The 25,784-nt window shown below is 36.3% G+C and overlaps 1 protein-coding gene and 1 pseudogene across 1 annotated transcript in view; one reads left to right on the forward strand and one right to left on the reverse strand.

Annotated features, from left to right (window-relative positions):
• LOC149167831 (prolyl oligopeptidase family protein) overlaps window positions 1-25,784 on the reverse strand; it is a 247,323-nt gene that overhangs the window by 19,878 nt on the left and 201,661 nt on the right. The gene's annotated exons all lie outside the window — the stretch shown is intronic.
• On the forward strand, window positions 4,009-5,170 carry LOC149167832 (putative 3,4-dihydroxy-2-butanone kinase pseudogene; annotated as a pseudogene).

Below are 25,784 nucleotides of genomic sequence, written 5' to 3' on the forward strand. Positions count from 1 at the left end.
TATTTGATGATTCTCGAGATGATGCACTTGGACCAACATGCCCCCGGACCAACCTTAGCACGCTCTGAGAGATGGCAGCTGATCTAGAGCCCAGATGAGGATGGTCTCACCTTATGAGACATGGGAGGGCTAGTAGCACTTGGAAAGCCCTCAGTTTTGGAGCAGATGGAGACCACCTTTGGTGCCACAAATTGGACTTTGATGTCCACAGAGGGATTTTGTCAGACATTGGATGGCCAATCCTCACACCTTGATTATAGGAGGCTTCTACATCACTCAAAGCACCTTAGGGCCTCAGTGCATGCCACATGGATGTCTATGCATTGATGAAGTCAACTTTTCTAGGCATTGTGGCTCACACATGTGGGAAAAACATTTGTTTGATGTCTAAGCTAGTGGGTTGGCTTGTAACCCAATGCATCATTATGATCTTACTTTCCCAGGGGCTTTTAGGCTAATGAAGAACTATTCCTTCTTATATAAATAGAGGAGAGGACTATTGTATCTCTCATCATCATTACTTGTGAACTCGACGCCTCGTATTTTGGCCTATTTTCCTATTTGAGATGTGATCTATGGAGTGAAATTTGTCTTGGAGCTATTGTCTTGTTTTTGGAGAAGTTATCTTGGATTGATGATTGGATTGTTCATGCATATTATCTTGTAAGTGCTCTTTTATTGAAAATTTCTGATTTCATGTCTAATGTATGGAATAAATTGGTGATCTAGGTTAAATTTTGTGCCCTAATTTTGTTGAATATCAATTTATTGGAAGTTAGGTTATATTATTGCATGCATTACTCATAGTATGATATGTGAATGGCAATCCCCTTGGTGATCTTACATTAGCTCTCTCAAGTGATTTTCAATCCCTCACAAAGTTAATAGTTAGGGTTTTGATGCTAAGGCATCAAAATGTCCTTACTCCTTTGCAAGTTTTAGCCTAAGAATCGATAGACTCCATCAACCCTAGGACTAGGCATTGGCCTTCCTTTGTTGGTAATTAATTCAAAATTTATCCATAAACTTTTCTCTTCTCTTTCTCTTATTTAATTTGCCCCCCTTAAGGCCAAGCGACCAACTAGGGCATAAAGCGAATTATCTAGGAGGAGTTTTGGCTCTTGGAAAGTCTAAATATCAAGGGTAGGGTGGTTGCCACAAAATCACTCACTTTGGTAGGCATTCATTCTAATGTTGTCCAAAAATTTCCTTTCCCTAGTTGTTTGTCCTAGGGTAAAACCCTAGTTTGGTTTTAGCTTCAACTCGGGGTGCTTATTGAGGGTTTTATGTGCCATATCCTTGCTGAAATACATTATGGGAATGTAATGTTCCTAAACAAGAAATTAAGTGATAAACAAAGCAAGCAAATTGTCTAGCAATCAGAAAAACGAAATACACATCAAGCACCCATGAAAATGCTGGAAATAGAGAATTGTTGAGCCATTTTATTAATTCTTCAACAGAAAATACAATGATAAAATAGAATGGTGCACCTGGGCTTGTCTCTAAGGACAAGCGCGACAAAACCCAGGTGAGCAAATGCTGATATGAAGGCTGCCCAATTGTCGCACACAAACTGATCTGCGTTGCCCAGAAACTGCGCTGTCTGTTGGAATCTAAGGGCTGGAATCACTGCTTCCCATGAAAATTATAAGATTTCAGCTCCTTGCTACTTAGCCAAAACCCACCAAAACCCACCAAAACCCAGGAAGGGTTTGGTCTGGTTTAGACTTCTGAAATTCGACCCCTAAAGAGCCCAACCTCAGCTGCAACTGCAAAACTCGGCCTAATGAAATGACGCTGTAAAACCTTCTGGAAACTGCCCCAAATAATTGAGATGAACCCCCCTATGAGTCCCCTTCCTTCCCAACTGTGATTCGGGATTGTAGCTCTTCCCCTCAAGACCCACTTGTTGCCTAGACTGGCTCTCTGCGTTGTCCTCCAAGACTGTAATTCGAACTACCTGTTTAATGTCCTCTCTTGCTCCCAAACTCCTCCTGAGTACTGACCCAATGTTGTCCTTCGAATTCCCTGGTTTCTCCGCCTAATGGCTGGCCCAATGAAGCTCTTTCCACTACTGCGTATTCTCTACTACTGGCCCAGAAATACACACTTCCTAGTGATGGCTGAATGGATGTGCTGTAGATACTTCCCAGGACTCCTCAAGATGCTAAGGAACTGCCTTCTTAGGGTGGCACTCGTATTTCCCCGAAGGTAAGGTTGAATCTCCCGCTTGAGAGATTCGTATTTGAACAACTAGTGGTCTCGGCTAAGCAACTCGAGCAAACAGTTAAGTAAAATTTGATATGCAAGAGTGAATGAATGACCAAGTGAGAGGCTCCTCCTCCTTATGACTTCATGGGCCTTCCTTTGCCTCCTCATGTGGGCCCCTCCAACAACTATACAAATTCCCTCCAAGCAATTCGAATTGCCTAGTATGCATTCCCATGTGGGTGGCCCCCACCTTCCACTAGCAAACTAATATGACATATTTTCTCCTAAGTCCCTAAGTCGAAACTGCTTGGGTCCTTTTCCTTAGAAAAATTGTGTAGAGACAAGCTTGTTACAAATGCTTTTAGGAAGGGACATGACAGGGAAACCCTTTCTCTTAACCTTGACCTTTGGCCATCCCAACTCTCAACCTACCAATCAAGCCCTAGGTCTTGTGTTGTACAAACTCGACCTCTCTAAGGGAAACAAATTACCTTCACTCATTGATTGGAGCCTTGTTCTTAAGCTAAGCCTTCCCCTTAGAAGCCTCTTGGTCATCTTAATACCTTTATACTTAGAATATCTCTCATAGGTGACCTTATACCCAGACTCCTCCCATTAGTAAAAATCCATAAAGAGTAGGGGGTTTTCGTTGTGTTGACAGTGGGCCATCACCCCAATGTTGTCACTTAGTCTAGTGATAGCCTTCTAGGCTACCCCTCTCCAAGGCTTGCTAGGTTTTGTAGCAACGACATTGACCATGGTATTTCAGCGACCCATGGTATTTGGAAGGAAAAAATTATAAAAAGAAAGATGAGTTCATTCTAGACATGATTGGAATATTTGTGAATTGTGATTGGATATCTTGTAGCTTACTGTGTGAGGGCAAAACCTTGTGGAAATCCCAGTTTCGGTGGTGAAACTATCCACCCTAGGTGGTGGTGATTAGTTACAACGGTGAAACATCCATCCTAGCTAAGTCAAGAGGAAAGACTGCATTAGGTTCTTCAGTGGAGCTCACCAGAGAAAGATCGTAGGACAGATTTCTATCAAAGCACATCACTGAAGGAGGTCAAATTTATAAGGAGGATCAAATCAACGTGGGAAAGAGTGGGTTTTGAGGGCTGAGATCTTCATCCAGAGCAAAGGTCGAATTTCACTTGCGGGTCGACTACACTTCCAAGAGCCAAATAAATTAAGGAGATTGAGTATCTTGCCATGTTCTAAGAAAAATAATTCTGATGCAATTTCCATAATTTATTTAATAAAGTTGGTTGGGATCTATTATTAAATTCTATTTTTAAATTGTAGCAATTGGTTCCTCGATATATTTCTAGAAGATTTTCCTATTTATTTGCAATTTAATTATTTGAAACTTTCAATAATTTTTTTTTAAGGAAATTTGGGAAAAATAATTTAATAAATCCCAAAGGGGATATTACAGTGTTATTAGAGTTGGTTTTCCTGCTAGCCTGAAGCGTTTATTTGAAAAATGCTTCTGAGTTAGTTGCAGCAAGAAAAGCTGTTCGCAGAATTCCTTAAAAAATTTGAAGAATAAAAAAAGAACTTGACACAAGTGATAGATCAGGTTGGAGCACTGGCATTTCAAATGTTAGTTGATTCCAAACAAGAAGAAAAGTGATGACAGTGCAAGAAATCATGAAGGCCCTAAAACAATGAGGCACACAGACGATCACAGAGCTGAAAATGATAGCACAACAATTTAACAAAACCATGTTACAGATGCAAGGAAAACAATGCTTGAAGGTGAAGACTGATAAAATCCTCCAGGACGAAATGGGAAAAGACATAGGAGTGGAAGAGGAGCCAGGTGTAGATAGAACACCTTTGCACTTATACACCAATTTGATGCAACTTGGGGCAATTGACAACAAAATAGCATCTCGCTCGTATAATGTCACTTATTGGAGTCATGATGTTGCTCAAGAGGTGTTCAATATGAGGAAAATCTGGCATAAAAATATAGCTCATTTTATTGGGGGTCGCATAAGACCACCAAACATTGTCACAATGTTTATTGAAGGTTTGGTTTAAACATTCCTGGATTTGCAATATTTGGATGGCTTTCCTTCGATCAAAGTAGTATTGCATGCTGATATATCTCTAGGGACATACAAGAAAGTTGCTATTATATAAGGAGGTGGAAGTGGACATGAGCCAACTCATACAGAATATGTGGGTGCTTGGATGTTAATGTCAACAATTTGTGGATATGTCTTCAATTCTCCTCCTGCAAATTATGTTTTGGCTAGAATGCAGGCTATAGCTAGATCTCAAGGCTTCCTTTTGATTGTGACGAATTATACAAGGAATCGTTTAAATTTTGGTCCGTCAGTTGAGCAAGCCAAGTCTAAAGGATACAAAGTTGAGATGGTCATTGTGAGATACGATTGTGCTCTTCCTCTTCCTTGGAGTATAACTGACCATAGAGGTCTTGCCAACACCATTCTTGTTAATAAGGTTGCAAGGGCAGCTGGTGAAATTGGTCTTTGTCTAGCTAATGTTGCTGCAGAAGCAAGATGTGCAACTGAAATGGTTGGTACAATGGGTGTTGCTTTGTTAGTATGTACATTACCAAGTCAAGTCATATAAGATCGGTTAGGTCCTAGAAAAATGGAGCTTGACCTTGGAATACATGTTGAACATGAGATACAATGACATTGGCTGGTTGTAAATCAACCACAATATTCCAACTAAATGTGGAAATCAGGTTGCATTAACAGTGAATGGATTGTGTGCTACACCATTCATGGTATTGATGACGACATCTAGGAAGGTTGTTGCTCAACTATAACTAGATCAAGGTCTTGTTGTGGAACGAGTCTATATGAGCTCCTTTATGAATTCTCTTGATATGGTTGGTTTTTCAATCTTTGTTATGAAGGTTGATTAGATGATTCTTCTGCGCTTAGATGCCCCCACGAAGGCACCTTCCTAGCTTGTTGGTGTAAATGGACCACGCCCAACAACAATGATACCTGTTCTAGTGCCTAGTGTAACAATCCAATCAAATGAGGTTCCTTTCCTGTCACAAAACTTGGTTGCACAAAATTGTCATGTCTCATGTCTTGATCACCGTTCTCTGAGCTTGGGTTATGGAATGATTCTCTGAAATTCCTTCCTATTGTGGTAGACGCACGTCAGGACTATTCCATTATTATTGCTTGCAACAAATCACCCTCCAAAACAACACAATATGGGAGCATTTTTCCAGTTTCCTAATGCAACACATGTATTAGGCTGTCGCAGTTCTGTTACATGCAACTCTTATCACAAATTGCTTATAACTGTCAAGTTGATCAACCATTGTTGCTTGAATACTTGGCTCTTGTCAAAGTTCCTTAACATTCAACATAATGAGTATCATAACCTTTTCAACTTCATCCATTCCAAGGGTGTGAGAACTATGACTTAGGAAATGCACATTGCATCAGTGGAGTTGCTATTGTTCTTGATAATTTTGATGATGAAGCTGTGGATTTGCATCTTGAACACATCAAAAGTATGCGTGATGGCGGTAGAGGTCGGAGATCTGTGGCTCACCATTTAAGTTTTGTTGGGGATCCGAATGATCCACATAATGGGAGAACTGTATTTGAGATCGGGGAGGATAGTCGGGGAAAAAATGCTCACTCCTTAAAGAAGGGGTGCACACAACCACGATGGATTGCAACAATGAGTATAGTTGCTCGAGCTGCCCAGGAGATAGGCATTAAACTTGGTCATAAGGTTGATATTCTTAAGCTTCCTGTGCAAGAACCTCCAGGCAAAGAGTTCTCTTCGTCTTATTTGGTACAAGTTTGAAGGATACCATCATACAGTTGACGAGATTGCTCTTATACCTTAGGCTAAGGTTGAGGATTTTTTAAAAGGGGAATCTAATAATGTTGAATGCTCTACGTGATTTTGTATTGAAAGTGGAAGGAAAAGAGATTAAGTAGCACAAAAACATGACAACCTGCTAAATATACTGAATTCAGGCTGTATTGGTGTGCATTTGGTCTGGATAATTATGGGGAGAGTGGAATTACCCTGCCCAACAAAAAGTTTAGAATGAGAGGGAGGCAAAGGTTTGTATGGCCACAAGCAATGCGAGGCTGCATGTGCCATTTCATCATTAAATGCTTAATTGTTCGACCACATATTACTGTCATTGTATACAACCAAAGACGACATGTAGATAATACAGGTACAATTTGCCATGGACCCCTTGATAGAAATGCTCTTTGGCCTCGAGCCATGATGCATTCCTATGTCTCAGATGAGCTTCGCCAATAAGCCATGTCAATCATATATTTGGGAATTTCTGAGAAAAATATATTATAGAAATATATTGAAGATGCAAAGACATTTGGTCGTTCTGGTAGAGGTGGTGACCATGCTTCCAAATATGTACACTAATTACAGGTGGTTATTAAGTGGTACGCATATGAATTGGACCGTAATGATCTATCTGGTGTTCGAATCTGGGTTGAGAGACATCAGAAGAATGTGCTGTTGTATTAGGATCAATGTGGAAAAAGTCGAAGTCGGGATTAATTCGGCAAGGGTCCAAAAGTTGAAAAACTCGTTAAAGTCGGGAGTTTTTTGAAAAAGTTGGCAAAAAGTCGCCAAAATTAAAAAAAACACAAAACTATTCATTTATTTTTTATTTTTTTTAACATCTAGAGTCGAAGTCCTAGTTTAGAGGTGTTTTCAGTGTTTTACTACAATGTCATTCTTTACATGTGAATTCGATCACTAAAAGCATGTTACACTCTTGTAGTCTGCATTCTAAGTGCATTTTATCACCAATGTTTTTCAACATTATCCACAAAAAATATGATCATAACAATGTTGATTCTTGGGAATGTTCTTCAGCTATTTACACTTCCTTGCTTGCTAGTCTGGATACTCCTTGTCCTCTTGCTCTTATGTCTCACAATCATGCTCGTCGTGGTAGGTATGCACTTCTTTTTCATAGTCTTCTCAGTTTCTTATAGCAGCCTTCTGACAACTTAGCCTTTGGCTAATGTCTCTTCTCTGTATTTTTTTTGCACATCTCATATAGATCCCTATTGTTTTGTAGACATAACATCTAGCAAGAGAAAACTAGTAATAGCCGTATATGTTTTAACATTCAACAGAATATAGCAACTAAGCAATTAATTTTCTTAGTAACACCAACCAACAATAATGCTCGAAATTAAGATTCAAAAATAAAACAAATTGCACAGCACAACGTTATCATCAAATTTCTAGGGCTATGTTTGAAACCTTCCACTCTCTGCCTTAAGATTAAACAACAAAAAGTTATATCATTTTCGCCTTTGCGGCCTCTTTATCCGTGACTTGGGAGGGAGGTCAACTCCCGATTAAATAGAGTATAACGATTAAATCGCGATTTTTTCCTTTCTGAAAAAGTCGCCAAAAAGTCGGGGGATTAAATCATTTAGTTTAAAAAATTGCATTTTTAGGATTAAATCGCGATTTTTTGCAGACTTTTTCCACACTGATTAGGATTCCTTTGATACAAGTTCCTTCATTATGGGGATTCAAACATAATGACAATTGCAAAAAATGGTTCACTTTGGTAACAATAGTCTTGTAGCAGTCGACACAACATATGGAATTAACAAGCTCAAGTATCCTTTGTACACTCTTCTCGTCTTTGATTCAAATTACCATGCTCTCCTCGTAGCGTGCGTTGTTACATTAAGTTTTGCAAGTGATGATTTTCGTAAGTGGACCAAGGCGCTTCGTGACAGACTCCATGCAAAGGATCTTGCACTATGTCTATGGCATGCTCATCGAACATGGCTTAAAAATATTACAAAAACATGTACTAATTGTTGATTTTCTAGGGCACAACTAGAACAATATTTTCTTCAACAAGTAACTACTTCTAATGATTAATTTGACAATATTTATCCATTATTCATAGCATCATCAAGCAGTTACACAGGAAAATTACAACTATTTAAACATAAAATGAGCAATAAAATCCACAGAGAGACAATGAACAAGAGACGCAAAAGAATTAGGCTTGAGGCCAGGGCAAAACCCAGAAAGGGGAAAACCCAAAACTACTTTCCTTGTGAGAGAATCCAATGTCCAACAAAGTATCCAAAAATAGAATTATAATCATGATAATTGACCAAAACAATATCAAGAAACAAGCCTCCATACTCTCCACAGATTTCATCCTCCTATTTTCTCTTCCAGCTTGCAGAAAAATATATCTTTATCCAAAAAACGAATTTTCCCAAATGAGGAGCAATTGACACATATATATAGTCATCATAGGGGGTTGAATGGGTGCCTCTAAAGGGCCCGAACAACTTGACTTTTAGTGGAGCCAACTTGTAATCTTTTAGGAGGCATAAATATTTTAAATTTCCAATTTCGACATAATGAAAATACCGACCATGGGTACCATATTTTTCAACAGTCCCTCTTAGCCAGGGAGGTACTTTTCATTCTCTCTCTCAAGATCAATCTCCCCGACCAATCCATAAGTCTCCTGGTCCACAACCTAAGGGAGAGATCATTAGTCTTAACATAAGGAAAGTTAATAGCATCAAATCAAACAACATTGTTCATGAGGCCATAACACAGTCCAATCTCTCACAGAGATGACTCATCCTTCCTGACCAAATCATAGGTCTCACAAAACATCCAAGGAAGGGATCACACCATCTCCCTAACCATACCACAAGTCTCACAACATGAGAGATGAAAATACCACCAATCTCCTAAAAAATGGAGAGATGAAAACAATACACCATCAATCTCCTCTCAGTGAGAGATGAAAACAATACACCATCAATCTCCTCTCAGGGAGAGATGAAAACAATATACCATCAATCTCCTCTCAGGAGAGATGAAAATAGTACACCATCAATCTCCTTTCAGGGAGAGATGAAATTTGTACCTTATGACTACAAATTTCAGAACCAAATTCCCCGACCACATAGGTCTTACAATAACCCGACGATGCTATCAAACCAATGCTTCGTCTTAAAGGGATCCTCAGCCATTCCAGGCTTCTTACATAATCATCAACTTGCTCAAAGCAAAAATGTAGCCATGGTGGATTTCAACACTTGTTTCAACATCCAGCTTTAACCAAAGCTTTGTATAGAAGCAAACATCAACAACCTATCAATGCTCTTTCTTAGCTTAACGAGCCAAATCAACAAATTGGTAGCGAAGTCTTGCAACTTCTTACACAAGTATCCATGGAATCATAGTTCATCATGCCCCATTTTCAACAAGTATTTTATCAGGCTCATGCAATACTTTCGATCAACTCCCTCTTACACTAAAGAGGTTCTCACTCTTTGTCAGAAACATATCATCAACACAAGGCAGAGGAGTTCACGAACTCATCTTGAATATATCAACATCTTCCTTTGGGACTTCAAGCCATCTTCATATTGAACGTCAAGGGTCAAAACATGCTTCAATCAGGTTGATTTTGTTTGCTCCCTTTGAATCCACAACTCATCCAATCATGAGTCATCTTGTCACTTCGTTCTTCCATCCATTTTCAATGGTTTCCACACCTTGGCAATCTTCAATAGGTACTTGCAATCCTCAGTAGGAGGCCATGGAAGAACAGATGCGTCCAAACAAGATATACAAAGACAAGGGACTCATAATGAAACAATTACATAAACAAATAATAAAGTACTTATCTCTTGAGAGTGTGTCAACTCCTTAATCTTAACCTTCTTGCAACCAATCAACCTTGTCCACATCAACAAGACCATGGAGGCCAATCATCAGGGGAACACTCCATATCATCAAGAAGATAATTTTGTTCAAGTCATCCAAGATTCATCATCAAACAACTCCACATCATCATCGTCGAAGGAATCTATGTCTACAAGGAGTCAAAGCACATCATCAATTAATCCAATCTTGTTCATGTCAATAAGGAATCTATATCACCATCAAGGAGACAACTTCATCAACATTATTAGGGGGCCAATCTTGTACATATCGTCAAGGAGTTGAACTTGTCCAAGTCATCAAAAGATCCATCAAATGACTATCGTCATGGAGTACGCTTCATTCATCATTAAGAAGTCCACATCAACAATAACACTGAGTCCTCATCATCAAGAAGTCATATTATTGTCAACAAGGAACACATATCATCAAGAAGTATACATCAACATCAACAAGAAGGACAAAATCATTATGAAGATCATATTATCCATGTTATTATCAACAATGGAATAGGGTTAGGTCCATTAGTCTTAGATTTTTCCTCTCCAAACCTAACCCAGGGTTTTATAAATCATAGACAATCCAATGTTAGTATTAATTAAAAACAACAAAATAAATACAAGATACTTATCTTTTAAGATGAAGACAACTCCCACTTGGTCTTGAGTTCTTTTAGAATCCAACTTGCAAATCAGCCTCAACATCAAGATGCCAGATCTTTCTAGGGTTCTTTTGTTTAATCAATCCACAGGCACAGGGCATTCATTTCTAAACCTTATTGACTTGAAAGGGTACCAAGCCCCAATGACCTTTCAGGTTTAAACAAAGGATTACAACATCCTAGTGATTTTCATGATCAAACAGTAACTAGGGTTTTGCAGATCCATATTATTACAATATCATCTTTCAAGGGTGTTGACCACTGGAGTGGCACCTGATGATTATATGAAGACTCCATGCCCAAGGATGATCCAGAGAACACTTGTACCATCAGATATCATCAGTCAACAAACTTTTTTAACTCTACTTCTATCTTCTCATCATCTTTCTTGTACCTAGATTCCACACCCTATGGGGAATTGTAATAAGTGAAAATAGTAATGATGAGTTTTGAGTCTGTAACAGCCCTAGGATGTTGGGACTCGATCAACAAACGAATACACCTTGGAGTGTTTTTTTATTTGGTTAATTATCCCTTCTTTTTCAGAGGCTAATAATTTTCTGAGTTTTTTTACTCACGTTTTACACCAAAGCCGGAGTGACGGTTTGAAGGTTGAGCCCATGACACATCTTAGTGTCTAGAGTCAATGTATATTACCACACTAGATCACACAAAAAATTTCGTGGAATCTGGTTAGGTCTAGATAGTCATTTTTTTATTTTTTTAGATTTCGTGCAGGTCAAAAGTCGCAAATAAAATTGTGTTTAAATTGTAATAAGTGTAGTCTAGAGAAGTTGTATGGGGTACGAGAAATCAAAATTAGACCTCTCATCCTCAACTTTCTACTATGACACACTTTGAGGGGTTAAAAATGTGTTTTGAACCCTCAAAACCCATTTTTCCTAAGTTTAGAGGAAAATCTGGCAATTAATTAAGCCAAAAATTAAATGGATGGAGAAAAATAAATATCCACACATGTTAAATGTTGTGGAAATGAGGTGGAAAATTATGGGGGAGTTAAAGTGAAGTCCCAAGGTGATGTGGACTCCTAAAAACAAGGAAAGGACATGTGCTCAAATAAAATCGAATTTCTGGCATTAAAGGAGAAAGCTGCTTGGAAATTCGAATTTGTGAAGTTAATGCACATTTGGGAGGGAAATTGGGAGAATATTTGGTGGAGATCTTTGTGGGAAATTGTCCCTACATGGGTTACCACCCATATACACTTGTCATTCTATCATAAAATTCGAATTTGGCACATAAGGGAAGAAGAAAATGATGTCCATTTTCCAAAATTCGATTTTTACATTTGGCATTGGAGCTCCATTCGACAAATTCGAATTTCTCTTTGGGATTGTCACCTCATGCCACTTGTTTAATCACTTCCACATTGGGATTGGCTCTAATGCCATTTGTCATTGTCATTCTTCATTGGGATTTGCTCCCAACTCTCTATATAATAGAGCCACGAGCTCTCATATTGTATCATGTAATACGAGCTATTGTGCTTGAGGAGACTCTGCAGGATTATATTCACTACTTGCAATATAATACAACAGTCTTTGGGGTAAAACGCGATGGTGTCTTTCTCCTTGCATGTGTGGTAAATTCTTGACTTGTTGTTATGCTTCTATTTATTTCCTCATGTCATTATTTCTTTCATGCTTGTTTCAAGTTATGTTAGTATGCAACTATCTCATATTAGCATAAGAATTAATTATTTGCTTTAGGAAAATAAATCTTCTAGTGGATAATAGATGTATCTCTAGGAATTCTTTCCACTGCACTTATTTAATTTCATGTCGATTTAATGATTTGTGGTGAAGTTTTGTAGATGAATCATTATTTGGTCAAGCTTTTCAAGCGTGAGGGGAAATTCTCGAAGGAATCAACCCATTCTTGAAAAATATTCAAGGAGAACCTGCATGTTTTGAATTCCAAAGTCTCATCTATATCTTATTTGTGTCTTGCAGGGATTCTTTCAAGTTTCTTAAAGCTTTTATTTCTTGCATCAAAATATCAAACTTGGAAAAAATTATTTTTTACGTATTGTACTTCATTTATCAATATTTGGCTATTTCAAAGAGCTAAGTCATGGCTAGTCAAAGAGGAGAGCTTGCTCATACTCTTTGGCCTAGCCTCTTGTAGATTATTTTTGTAACATACTTTGTTGTCATCTTGGTCTAACATTTGAGTTATTTTTGTATCATTTTAAGTAAGATAGTTTCCATGCTTTGATTTGTAGACTTATTCATCTTCAAAGCATTTATAATATCTTGTGCTAACAATTTAGTGTTTCACTTTTCATGTTATTTTGGCTTTCCATTTGAAAGCATTTCACTTCATTTTAGGCAAAATACAATTTCATTTCTTAAAGAGCAAATACTTGGAAGGCACTAGTTGTTTATGTATTTGATGCTTATCTTATGATGGTTATTGCTCATATCAATTTTTTGCTTATAAATCTTAAAGAGATAATCTATTTAACTTCAACAATTCTCCTAGAAACTCACATCCTTTTAAAATTAACTTTTCATTAGGGACCACCCCCCTTAGCTAACCTAGGAGATAGCTCAAATAGAGAGTGTCGGGATTAGTGTGACAACCCCTTCTCTGAGTCCCCTGCCACCAACCACACCTTGTGGGGTTGAAGGCTTTTCTCACTGACTTGTAGGTAGGTGTAGGCGGCAGGGTCAACAAGTTGTACAACACTTCGACATGACTTTCACAACAATATGTCTTTGATATTCAAGTTTAAGGAATGTGCAAAACTAGATGTATACATGTATCATAGATCCATTATTATATGTCATAGTATTTTCACATGATTAATGTCTGTAGTCAATTCTATCTAGCAGAGGTAGAGTTTACCTTTTGAAATTGCTTTAGCAATTCCTTTCTCCATTTACAACTAGGGCCTATAATCCAATATTCATATCTTCCCATGACTTCTCTTTCAAGAGCTTCTTCTACAGTTGCAACATTTATGGCAAGTGATCATTCCATTCAATCAATTATGGTGGGAGAACTGTAATCATTAAAAGCATAGATCAAACCAAAAGCATAATTTCGTCTTCTTGCGGTGAAGATTAGCTTTCTTGGTTTCCTAACGTCATCCTTTTTACAATACTACGCTTTATATATATGTCACATTGCCTCTATCTTCAATAGCAGTAGCTCCGATGTTCCAGAGATGGCAAATGTCACAGAGATAGGTCACTTCGTATCACAAAGATTGTATGCTTAACATTAGAGGGATCATAGTGATCCTTGCATCACAGAAGTTATAGACTTCGACTTCCATATAAAAGACAATTACCCTTCACAGTTGGTAGCTTCTGAGGGTCTTAGAGAGCACAAACACCTTCCTTTTAATCATAGTTATGTAATGTCATTTGGGTGTCATACAATAAATTTCAGATAAGCTCGCACATAGGATTCTTTTCCCATACTTGACTTGTATACGATCAAAACAGAGGTATAGATCAAACAAAATTGATTAGTTAGACGTGCATACTTCACATGAAATACGATAGGCCCACTCAGTGTTAAATCTAATCCAGTTGAAAAGGGATTATTAGATAATATGCCATGTGTAGATAACAACCCAAGTTGATCCTTCAAAATGTATGTAAGGTTTGCAACTAGGTCTTCGTATAATCTTAGACCTATAAAGAAAATTCAGATAGCATAGGATGTGTCACAGACTCAATATTCTACAAGGATTAATGATTTAGACCTCACATTAATTCACAAGAATTTTGTGCCTCAGAGCTCGCAAATTTCCACAGGAGATAGATGCCTTAGGTCCGAAAATATTACAAGACTTCGCAATCATTGATTTCAGATAATCCACAGTCTAATATCCCAAAATTTCGTCCTTCTTCGGATCATAGAAGGTGACAAGGATCTTTGCTTTCTTTTGATAACAAGATATTGCTTTGGATTTAATCATACTCAAAAATTCAGCTAGAAGAAATACCACAAAAGAAGAAGACTCAGACTTCTTGGATTAGATTATGTCATCACATCACAATATTCAAATGACCATCTTGGATCACATATAAACTTAAATCAAAAGCTCGAATTTGATTTAGTACTATGGTCCCTTGATACCTCGATCATCACAAAATCTTCAGACCTTGAGTCATCATGCAGTGACTTTGTTTCGGTATTTAGATGCCTTCACTTCTACTCCACAGTACATTGTCTTGGATTAGCTTTTAGACTAACAAGTCAGGAAACATGTGGTCTCTTTGAATCATACTATGCTAGGTTGAAGGCTTAGATATTTGATGAGTTGGACATTGTTACATGCATTTGCAAGAGTGAACAACTGGAAACAAATGGTCTCTCCAAAGGGAAATTGGCTTCATTATGTTATACTGCTCCAATTTTCCAAATCAACCATGCACTGAATCATGCTATCCAGCTAAAGTGGAAGAGTGGAGGAATTGTCCTAGACTCCATACTTGTGAAAATTGTGACGTATGGAAGGTATGACATGTACCATCTTGAAATGGAGGATAGCAATTCCTCGGGAAAGGTTATAGATGTTACAACTGTGAAGAAAGACACTTTAAATTACATGTTGATGTGGTTACCATGAATGCATCTTTGGTAGTATACTCTAAGAACTCTGTTGAACATATACATATTTGGTATTGCTATTTTCTATCTCACACAATTCGGGTTCAAGTTCAATAATGATTAGGTTCGACATTAAATTCAACTATACATATTTTTCAATATATATATGATAAAAAAAATAAATCAAAATCAATCAATAAACACGAGTAAAAATTCTGATTAATAAACATACTTGTATAATTTAATCATAATAACATCTAATTATCAATGGCATTAGTTAAATGTAAACATCACAATAGTAGTTTGCAAATGCCAAAAGAAGTAGCATAATTTTCAATCTTTAAAATTTAAAAGAATGTCTATAATGTCAAATACTTGTAATCTCCGAAAAAATCACATAATTAAAGTTTAAACATACACATTACAATATAACTATATTGAGAACTCATGTAGAACATCTTCAAATTTCAAAATTTTAAAAAAAGCAGGTCATAATGTCAACTAGTTATAATCCATAAAATTGTTCTAGGAAATTAAAAAGCATAGATAATCTATACTTATGGCCTACTTGTAACATAAAAAATCTCTAAATCATCATGAACAGATGACCTAGTAAAGGCACTAGAATGGTGATCATCAAAACATGGAATTCCATCATTTGGCTCATCTAGTGAGTCACCATCAATGTTAATATCATCTTCTTCTGGCACTGGATCAAACCATGGATGAGAGGAACTAGATGTATCTTTGGCCACACTACTCAAGGCCAACTTCAAATTATTGTGAACATAAACAAGGTCTTCCAACCTTGTAGACAATAATTTGTTTCTTTTCTTGGACTGAATATGGTAAAAGCTACTCTTGTTCCTTTCACAAGGAGAGGCACTTGATCCTTGGCTCAAAATACGAATTGAAAAATGTTGCAATTCAGGGGTCTCTAATCCATAAAACTGCCATCATCTCCCTGGAGGAATATTGGGCCTATCTTGTACTGCATTAGTCCTTGCAAATATTCCCTCTTCCAACCTGTATGCCCGTATTTGCTCTCTAATTCTTCTAGATCATGAACCCACCGTTTAACTGCATCATAAAGACCATTCATGACTTCTGCATCATTTGCTCTTTCTATCCCAAAGAGTTTAGGATCTAAATAACAAGCTGCTGCATGTAAAGGGCTATGCAACATCTTCCATCTTTCATCAATCACCTCCAATATTGCAATGTACTCATTTCCTCATTATTAAAATATTTTGCAATGGCTTCTTTAGCACGAGCCATGCCCTCATAAATAAAACCCATGGAAGGGGTATCACTATCAACCATGTGAAGCATATCAACAATTGGCTCACATGCTTTTAAGACCTTTTGAGCATTCCCTTAAATCACCTGTTCCAATTCCTTTCCTTTGAAAGAAGATCCTTTCCCACTCATTGCTCAAAAAAACACTTCTTATACTTCCTTTTTCTTCAACTAGTCTTTTGATAGTAATGTAATATGTGGCAACCCTGGTGTCACAAGGCCTGAGCAACTCTTTAGATGCTTTACTCCTGTACAAGCTCAATGTGAGTTGATGGTTAAATATGAAGTGAAAAATTTGTTTCCCCTTCTGAACCGTCTCATTAATCCATGGAAACTTTGCCAAGTCAAACAACAATAAGTCAAGGCAATGAGCAGCACAAGGTGTCCAATATATTTTTCTGTATTTATCCATGATCAACTTTCCTGCTCCTACACAATTTGAAGCACTATCAGTTATAACCTGGACCACATTTTCTTCTCCAACCTCAAGAATAGTTTCTTCTAAAATCTTAAAAATGTATTCAGAGGTCTTCTTATGCCCTGATGCATCAACTACCTTAAAAAAAGTACCCCTTTAGGGTAATAAACCAACACATTAATTAGACGTCTATGAATCATATCTGACCAACCATCTGATAGAATTGTGCACTCTGTTTCCTTCTAAGAGTCTTTGATCTTCTGCAGTCTGTTTGTAACACTTTCTTTTGACCTCTTTAAAAGAGTGGTCCTTAAATTCTTAGAACCAGGAGGGACATATCCTTTGCCAAAATATGTTATCATCTTACATGCATTGATGAAGTAAGGGCTTCTTGCCACATTAAATGGAATTGCAGATTCAAAGAACATATCATCTATAGCATCGTCAACTTCTTGTTTCTGCATGGGCTTCCAAGGAGAATTTAATGTAGTTGTCCCACTTGATTTATTGATCTTTGGCTGAAATGAACTCCCAACACCAACCATGCTTGAAGAAAGTGAGTTGTAATTCATTGCAATTTCTATTTGAACACGTTGTTTTTTGTTTTCATTCACTTGCTTGGCCTTTTTCATAATCTTTTTGAAATATCTCCTTGAGCTCTATAGACACCTTCTTGCAACCATCAACACCACCTATTTTGCCATTAGTGACAGAAAGTAAGTGGTCCATCACTCTAGTTAAAGATCCAACAAACTCATTATTACATAGCTTGCATTTGAAATGCCTCCCATGAGGCCCATCCAATTTATCCACATATTTCCATCCTTCTGCTGTTGACTTTGGAGGTGCCATGACAAATGTGTCTACATATTAGGATTAAAATTTAAATAAATGATAAAATAGTGAAAAAATTCAAATACAAATAAAACTTGATACCTGAGTATGCAATGTGCATGTTTTCATACAAATAAGTATTTTACTTTTGGGTTATTTAATAAGAATGTTAGGCTTATCAGAATGTTAACCCTCATTTTTTAATAAATATATATTACATTTAAAATTTTAGATTTATATTAAAAAACAATGAAAAGAAATGTAACAAATATGAACAAAAATAAGTTGAAACTCATGCAGATTCCAGACTTTTTTAATGACAAATATGTGGAGAGATTCTCACATGAATCTAGTGGATTTAATATGTATTGTAGTATAGGGATAAATTTTTAGTTTCAGATCACAATTTTGGCATTGACTAGACAATTTTCATACAACCATACAATCATCAGAGAGTTTTTGCAGCCACATAAATGTCTTCTTTGTGAAAAAGAGAAATGCAAAATAGTTATCACTCTAGTGTAGAAAGTGCTTCATGGTAACAATGCAAATAAGTATATTTGTTGCTTGGCTACCGCAACTTTGAGTATCCTTTTGTAGCAAAAAAGCAATCATCAAATATATATATATATATATATATATAGAGAGAGAGAGAGAGAGAGAGAGGCAATTTGAAAGGTTCTATGAAAGAAATATTTAGCATTTAACAGTTGTAACTTGTAATAACCAAACCAAATATAAAATTGAAAAATAAAAGTTCGATGTTTTTGCAGCCCTATTGATGAAACACTTAAGTCTTAAACAACTGAATGAGTGTTAGTAGTCCATCTATTGTTGCATATAAAAGAAAATATAAAAAATAAAAATTTCAGTGTGCTCAAATGTTTTGTGAGATAGGTAAGGACCATTAAAATATTTTTTTATTTGCTTAATGGAATGTGCAGTTGATCAATTAACATTTTTCTATTCCAAATGTGTTATTTATATGGAGATCATTTAACTATATTTGTGAGCTATGGGAAATTCCTGTGTTTTTTGGACTAAATTTTTTTGCTCTTATAACGTAGTGGTAGAGTGAAGACAAAACATAGAACTCAAAATCATGCATTTTAGAAAACGTAAAAGGCATTGGAATTTGGCATTGAAAAGCACAAGGAATTTGGACTCTTTCAAGCATTTCTTGTGGAATTAACGCCCCCCCCCCGTGCCCTGAAAAAAAATAAAATGAAACATAATTGCAATTGGCATGTGAAACTTTTATTTTGGATATAAATTGGTAAGTTTATTTTCATAGGATTTCCACCATTAGTAGATGGCAAAGCCTGCCATCTACTAACGGTGGAAATCCTATGAAAGTAAACTTACCAATTTATATCCAAAATAAAAATGTCCCATGCCAATTGCAATTATGTTTCTTTTTTTTTGGGTTAATTTCACAAAAAATGCTTCAAAATAGTCCAAATTCTTTATGCTTTTCAATGCCAAATCCCAAAGCCTTTTACGTGTACTAAATGCATGATTTTGAATTATATGTTTTGTGTTCACTCTGCTACTATGTTGTAAGAGCAAAAAATTTAGTTAAAAAAAACACAGGAATTTCCCATAGCTCACAAATATAGTTAAATGATCTCCATATAAATAACACATTTGGAATAGAAAATTGTTAATTGATCAATTGCACATTCCATTAAGCAAATAAAAAACCATTTTAATGGTCCTTACCTATCTCACTGATCATTCAAGCACACTGAAAATTTTATTTTTTATATTTTCTTTTATATGCAACAATAGATGGATTACTAGCACTCTTTCAGTTGTTTAAGACTTGAGTGTATCATCAATGGGACTGCAAAAACATCGGATCTTTATTTTCCAATTTTATATTTGGTTTGGTTATTACAAGTTACAACTATTAAATGCTAAATATTTCTTTCATAGAACCTTTCAAATTCTCTCTCTCTCTCTCTCTCTCTCTCTCTCTCTATCTATCTATCTATTTGATTTTTTGCTACAAAAGGATACTCAAAGTTGTAGTATCCAAGCAACAAATATACTTATTTGCATTGTTACCATGAAACACTTTCTCTCGATTTCAAATAAGATATTTACGGGGCTGCAAAAACTTTGTGATGATTGTATGGTTGTAAAAGGACTTTCTAGTCAGTGCCAAAATTGTGATCTAAAACTGAAAATTTATCCTTATATTGTTATACATATTAAATCCACTATATCCACTAGAATCATGTGAGGATCTCTCCACATATTTGTCATTAAAGAAGTCTGGAATTTGCATGAGTTTAAAATCACTGGTTTTCTTTTGTTCATATTTGTCACATTTATTTTCTTCGTTTTTTAATATAAATTTAAGATTTTAAATATGATATATATTTATTTAAAAATGAGGGTTAGGATTCTGATAAGCCTAACATTTTTATTAAATAACCTAAACTAAAATACTTATTTGTATTTGAATTTCAAGATATATCAAGTTTTATTTGTATTTGAATTTCACGATTTTATCATTGATTTAAATTTTAATCTTAATATGCAAACAAAAATGTAAACACATTTGTCATGACACCTCCAAAGTAAAAAACAAAAGGATAGAAATATGTGGAGAAATTGGATGGGTCTCATGGGAGGCATTTGAAATGCAAGCTATGTAATGATGAGTTTGTTAGATCTTTAACTACATTGATGGACCACTTACTTTCTGTCACTAATGGCAAAGGGGGTGGTGTTGATGGTTGCAAGGTGACTGCAGAGCTCAAGGAGATACTTCAGAAAGATTATAACAATATGAAAAATGCCAAGCAAGTGAATGAAAATAAAAGACAATATGTTCAAACATAAATTGTAATGAATTACAACTCATTTTCCTCACTTTCTTCAAGCCTGGTTGGTGTTGGGAGTTCATCTCAACCAAAGATCAGTAAATCAAGTGGCACAACTACATTAAATTCTCTTTGGAAGCCCATACAGAAACAAGACGTTGATGATGCTATAGCTGACATGTTCTTTGAATCTGCAATTCCATTTAATGTGGTAAGAAACCCTCACTTCATCAATGCACGTACGATGATAGCAGATTTTGGTAAAGGATATGTCCCTCCTAGTTTTGAGACTTTAAGAAACACTCTTTTGAAGAGGTCAAAAGAAAGGGTCACAAACAAATTGCAGAAGATCAAAAACTCTTGGAAGGAAATAGGGTGCACAATTCTATCAGATGGTTGGTCAGATATGATTCATAGACGTCTAATTAATGTGTTGGTTTATTATCCTAAATGGGTACTTTTTTTAAGGTAGTTGATGCATCAAGGCATAAGAAGACCTTTGAATACATTTTCAAGATTTTAGAGGAAGCTATTCTTGAAGTTGGAAAAGAAAATGTGGTCCAGGTTATAACTGATAGTGCTTCAAATTGTGTCGGAGTAGGAGAGTTGATTATGGATAAATACAGAAAAATATATTGGACACCTTGTGCCGCTCATTGCCCTGACTTATTGTTGCATGACTTGGCAAAGTTTCCATGGATTAATGAGACAGTTTGGAAGGGGAAACACATTTCTCACTTCATATTTAACCATCAACTCACATTGAGTTTGTACACGAGTAAAACATCTAAAGAGTTGCTCAGGCCTTGTGACACCAGGTTTGCCACATATTGCATTACTATCAAAAGACTAGCAGAAAAAAAAGGAAGTATAAGAAGTGTTTTTTTGCAACAATGAGTGGGAAAAGTCTCATCTTTCTAAAGGAAAGTAGTTGAAACAATTGATTTTAGAGAATGTTTCTTGGGACAATTGCTTAGAAGGTCTTAAAAACATGTGAGCCAATTGTTGATATGCTTCGCATGGTTGATAGTGATATTCCTTCCATGTGTTTTGTTTATGAGAGCATGGATCGTGCTAAAGAAGCCATTGCAAAATCTTTTAATAATGAGGAACATGAATACATTACAATATGGGAGTTGACTGCTGAAAGATAGAAGATGTTGCATAGCCCTTTACATGCAACACCTTATTTTTTGGATCCTAGTCTCTTTGGGATAGAAAGAACAAATGATGTAGAAGTCATGAATGGCCTTTATGATGCACTTGAACAGTTGGTTCCTGATCTAGAAGAATCCAGGAGAATTAGAGAGCATCTTTGAGCATACAGGTTGGAAGAGGGAATATTTGCAAGGACTAATGCAGTACAAGATAGGCCCAATATTCCTCCAGGGAGATGGTGGTAGTTTTATGGATCAGTGACCCTTGAATTGCAATGTTTTGCAATTCGTATTTTGAGCCAGGGATCAAGTGCCTCTGCTTGTGAAATGCACTAAAGTAAATTTAACCATATTCAGTCCAAGAAAAGAAACAAATTATTGTCTACAAGGTTGGAAGACCTTGTTTATGTTCACAGTAATTTGATGTTGGCCTTGAGTAGTTTGGCCAAAGATACATCTACTTCCTCTCAGCCATCGTTTGATCCAGCGCTAGAAAAAGATGATATTAGCATTAATGGTGACTCACTAGATGAGCCAAATGATGGAATTCCATGTATTGATGACTTTGATGATCACCGTCTTCATAAATGTAACTTTGATCTTTGTACATGTAAAAGAAAAGAATTATTATTTTTGTAAATTGTAAAAATGAGTTTCTTGCTCATTGCATAGGTCAAGCGCATGTTTGAGTGCTTCTAGGAAAGTCAAAGAGAATGTAATTATTGAAGACCCATGTGGGCATGTTACACTATGTAACCTATGTTATTATGTCAAAGATATGTGTCAAAAGTGATCCTCCAAAGCACAAGGATAAGTTTCCTCTTCAAGTCGGCTCAAAGAATGAATTTTGGTGCACTTGAAGTCAAGTCGGTCTCAATAGCTCAAGTCGGCCCAAAAGGAGGGACAAACTCCTATATATAGGGCAGATCGACCTTAGCATTAGATCATCAAGTGATCTCTGAAATCAACGAAGAAGAGAGTCAAGAAAGAGGTGCAAAAAAGGAGAAGAAAGGTGCTTCTAGGGCAATGAAGAAGGAAAAAGAGAAACCGAGTCTGGGAGCACTGTTTTAGGGCCTAATTTTGTCACATGTGCAAGAAAAGGAGGGCAGATCTGCAGTCACATCAGATCCACAAGGGCAGCAACTTAATAGAGTTCGATTGGGCTAAGAAGTGACTCCAAATAAGCCTCCATCTCAAGCGAAGGAGGTCCCACATCTAGCGAAGGAAGGGAGCAAAGTAAAAAGTGCTATCTAAAGCCCTAGATCAGCTACACGTGCGAATAAATCAGATCTGCACTAGGGTTAAGAGGATCAGCCTCTAAATTCAGAGAAACACCAGAAGAAGAGGCTCATTATCTAGTCCAAACACCAAGAAGAAGAAGGATTTCCAAGAGAAGTAAAGGAAGGCACCAAAGAAGTGGTCTCTAAGGAGACCTAGGGTTTCTGTAGTTGCCTGAAAATGAACGAATTAAAGAGCCATCAATTGCCGAAAGAAGTGCGAGGGTGCAATGCAAAAGAAGGCTTTGACTGAAGAACATAAGGAAGGTACAAAAGAGAGATTGTGTCTTGTGCTTGAAGGAATTACTGGTCAAGGGTCTAGGGTTTGGCATTTGTCAATTGAAGCTTCAATAAGAGAAAATTGCAGAAGGGTTTTCCTCTCTAGGAGGGAGAGGTTTTGCCCTGGCTGAGAGCCAACTTCTTGTGTTCTTGTCTCTTTTGTTTGGGTAACTGTTTGATGAAGTAAGAGAACACACTCTAATAATAATAAGAGAATATTGTGCTAATAAGAAAAGGTAAAAAGCACCTCACAAATAGTTATCATTGTCAAAAGAATCTCATCATACCTAGATGCCCTAGATTCTTCAACACACCATTATAGTGGCTTTATTAGGCCATCTGCTCATGATGATTTAGAGCTTTTTGATGTTACAAGTAGGCCATAAGTATAGATTATCTATGTTTTTGAATTTCCTAGCACAATTTTATGGATTATAACTACTTGACATTATGACTTCCTTTTTAAAAGTTTGAAATTTGAAAATGTTCTACATGAGTTCTCAATATAATTGTTTTGTAATGTGTATGTTTAAACTATGATTATGTTTTAATTATGTGATTTTTTCGGAGATTACAAGTATTTGACATTGTAGACATTCTTTTAAATTTTGAAGATTGAAAATTATGCCATTTCTTTTTGCATTTGCAAACTACTATTGTGTATGCTTACATTTAACTAATGCCATTGATAATTAGATGTTACTATGATTAAATTATTCATGTATGTTACTATATATATATATTGAAAAATATGTATAGTCGAATTTAATGGCTAACCTCATACGAACCTCGTCAGAGAACTCGAATTCAAATCAAACTTAATCGTTGTAGAACTAGAATTTGAACCCAAACCATGTGACATAGTTTATAGCCACTGCAAAGGGATATAAACTTATTTTTACTATGCGACACAACAAGTTTAACTCACCATCAATTTGTAACAACTAGTTTGGACTACGAATGAGGTTAAACCCACCAGTTTGGCAATTTGAAGATTTAAGTCACAAGTTTGACCCACAAGTCGAGTAATTTGAAGATTAGTGATGGCTAATAATTCAAAATTCAATAAGAAACGTATATATCACAGTGGTAGTGGAAGAATATCAAGCATGTAAAGATGAAGAAAAGAACATGGAAGCATCCTCTTTGATGACAATGGACACAAAGAAAAAACTGCAACTTTGGAAATGTCATATCAGTTGACAAATAAAATATCTGAAACAAATGGGATTTTTTTTTTGGGTATTTTGGAAAAGGAAAACCCAACACAAAACAATTAATGAGGCATTTAGAAACCAAATTGAAGAGATTCAAGAACTATATAAAATATCTAGTAGGAAAAATAAGTGGATAATTTAAAGCAAGTTAGAGAAAATATGAGATTCAGTGGAAGAGACTCAAAATTTGAACAAGCAAACAGAACACACATTACAAAAAGAGGTTTGCAGTGTAAAGCAAGAACAATTAAAAAATCTATAGAAAACGAATAACGTTACAAATTCAATTCTATAAAATCATGTAATTTCGAAGAGAATGAGCTTATAATAAAGCTTGATGATTTACAACATAAACAACTATAGAAAATATAGATTTAGGTCCAAAAATGATGTTTTGTGCAATAGAGGGAAAAGTTCCATGAACTACATAATCAATTGACTGTTTTTAATCTAGCAACTCATAAGTCAAAAATATTCTTTGATTTAGATAAAGAACAACACACATGATTTAAAAATAGCACTCTAGAATTCAACATGCATAAGTTCAAGAACATAGAAACATATGCTGCTAGGCTATGAAACTGGATTCGTTCCCTAAGCCTCAGATGTCCCGAATTGGGCGAATCATACACGGTTCGATGGGACACGTGTCCTCCAGATCGTGTCCCAATTGCAAGACACGTGTCCCGTATTTTTGACCTCCGTGCAGCCATAAAAGGCCAATTTGGGCCATTATAAAATCACAATACTCATTCTCTTTTGCTGTGGGTGTGAGAGTGAACAACAAAGGGTGTGGGAGCATTTTGGAGGCGATTCAAGCAATAGGTAAGTGCATTTTCTCTCTATTATTTTGCATTGTTATTATAGCGTTTTACAAATTTGTGCATTTTTTCTTTATTTTTTTCCAGCATTCATGGCTTAATCAAGGGCAACAGGGAAGGGGCAAAGGAAGGGGAAGAATGTCTCCATTGGAGATGCCCCTCTTCCAATTTCATTAGGGTCTGCAAGTGTTCCCTTTATTGGAAGTGGGGTTGCAACAACAACTTCAAATGTTGAGGGAAGACAACAACCTCAAGATAACAAATATCCCTTGTGGAAATATGTCACAAGAGAGCAAGGGCTCGCACCAAGATGAAGGGAGGAGGCAAAGTTGCTTGGAAATGCAACTATTGCAACAATCATTTCATGAGCACATATTACTGTGCGAAAGCTCATTTGTTGGCTTTACCAAGTTGTGGAATTGCAACATGTACACAAGTGTCTTTAGCTA

This window comes from Pinus tabuliformis, chromosome 5_1 (assembly GCF_031772625.1).
Source record: "Pinus tabuliformis cultivar Carrire ecotype Pingquan chromosome 5_1, CPIR1, whole genome shotgun sequence".
Taxonomy (NCBI): domain Eukaryota; kingdom Viridiplantae; phylum Streptophyta; class Pinopsida; order Pinales; family Pinaceae; genus Pinus; species Pinus tabuliformis.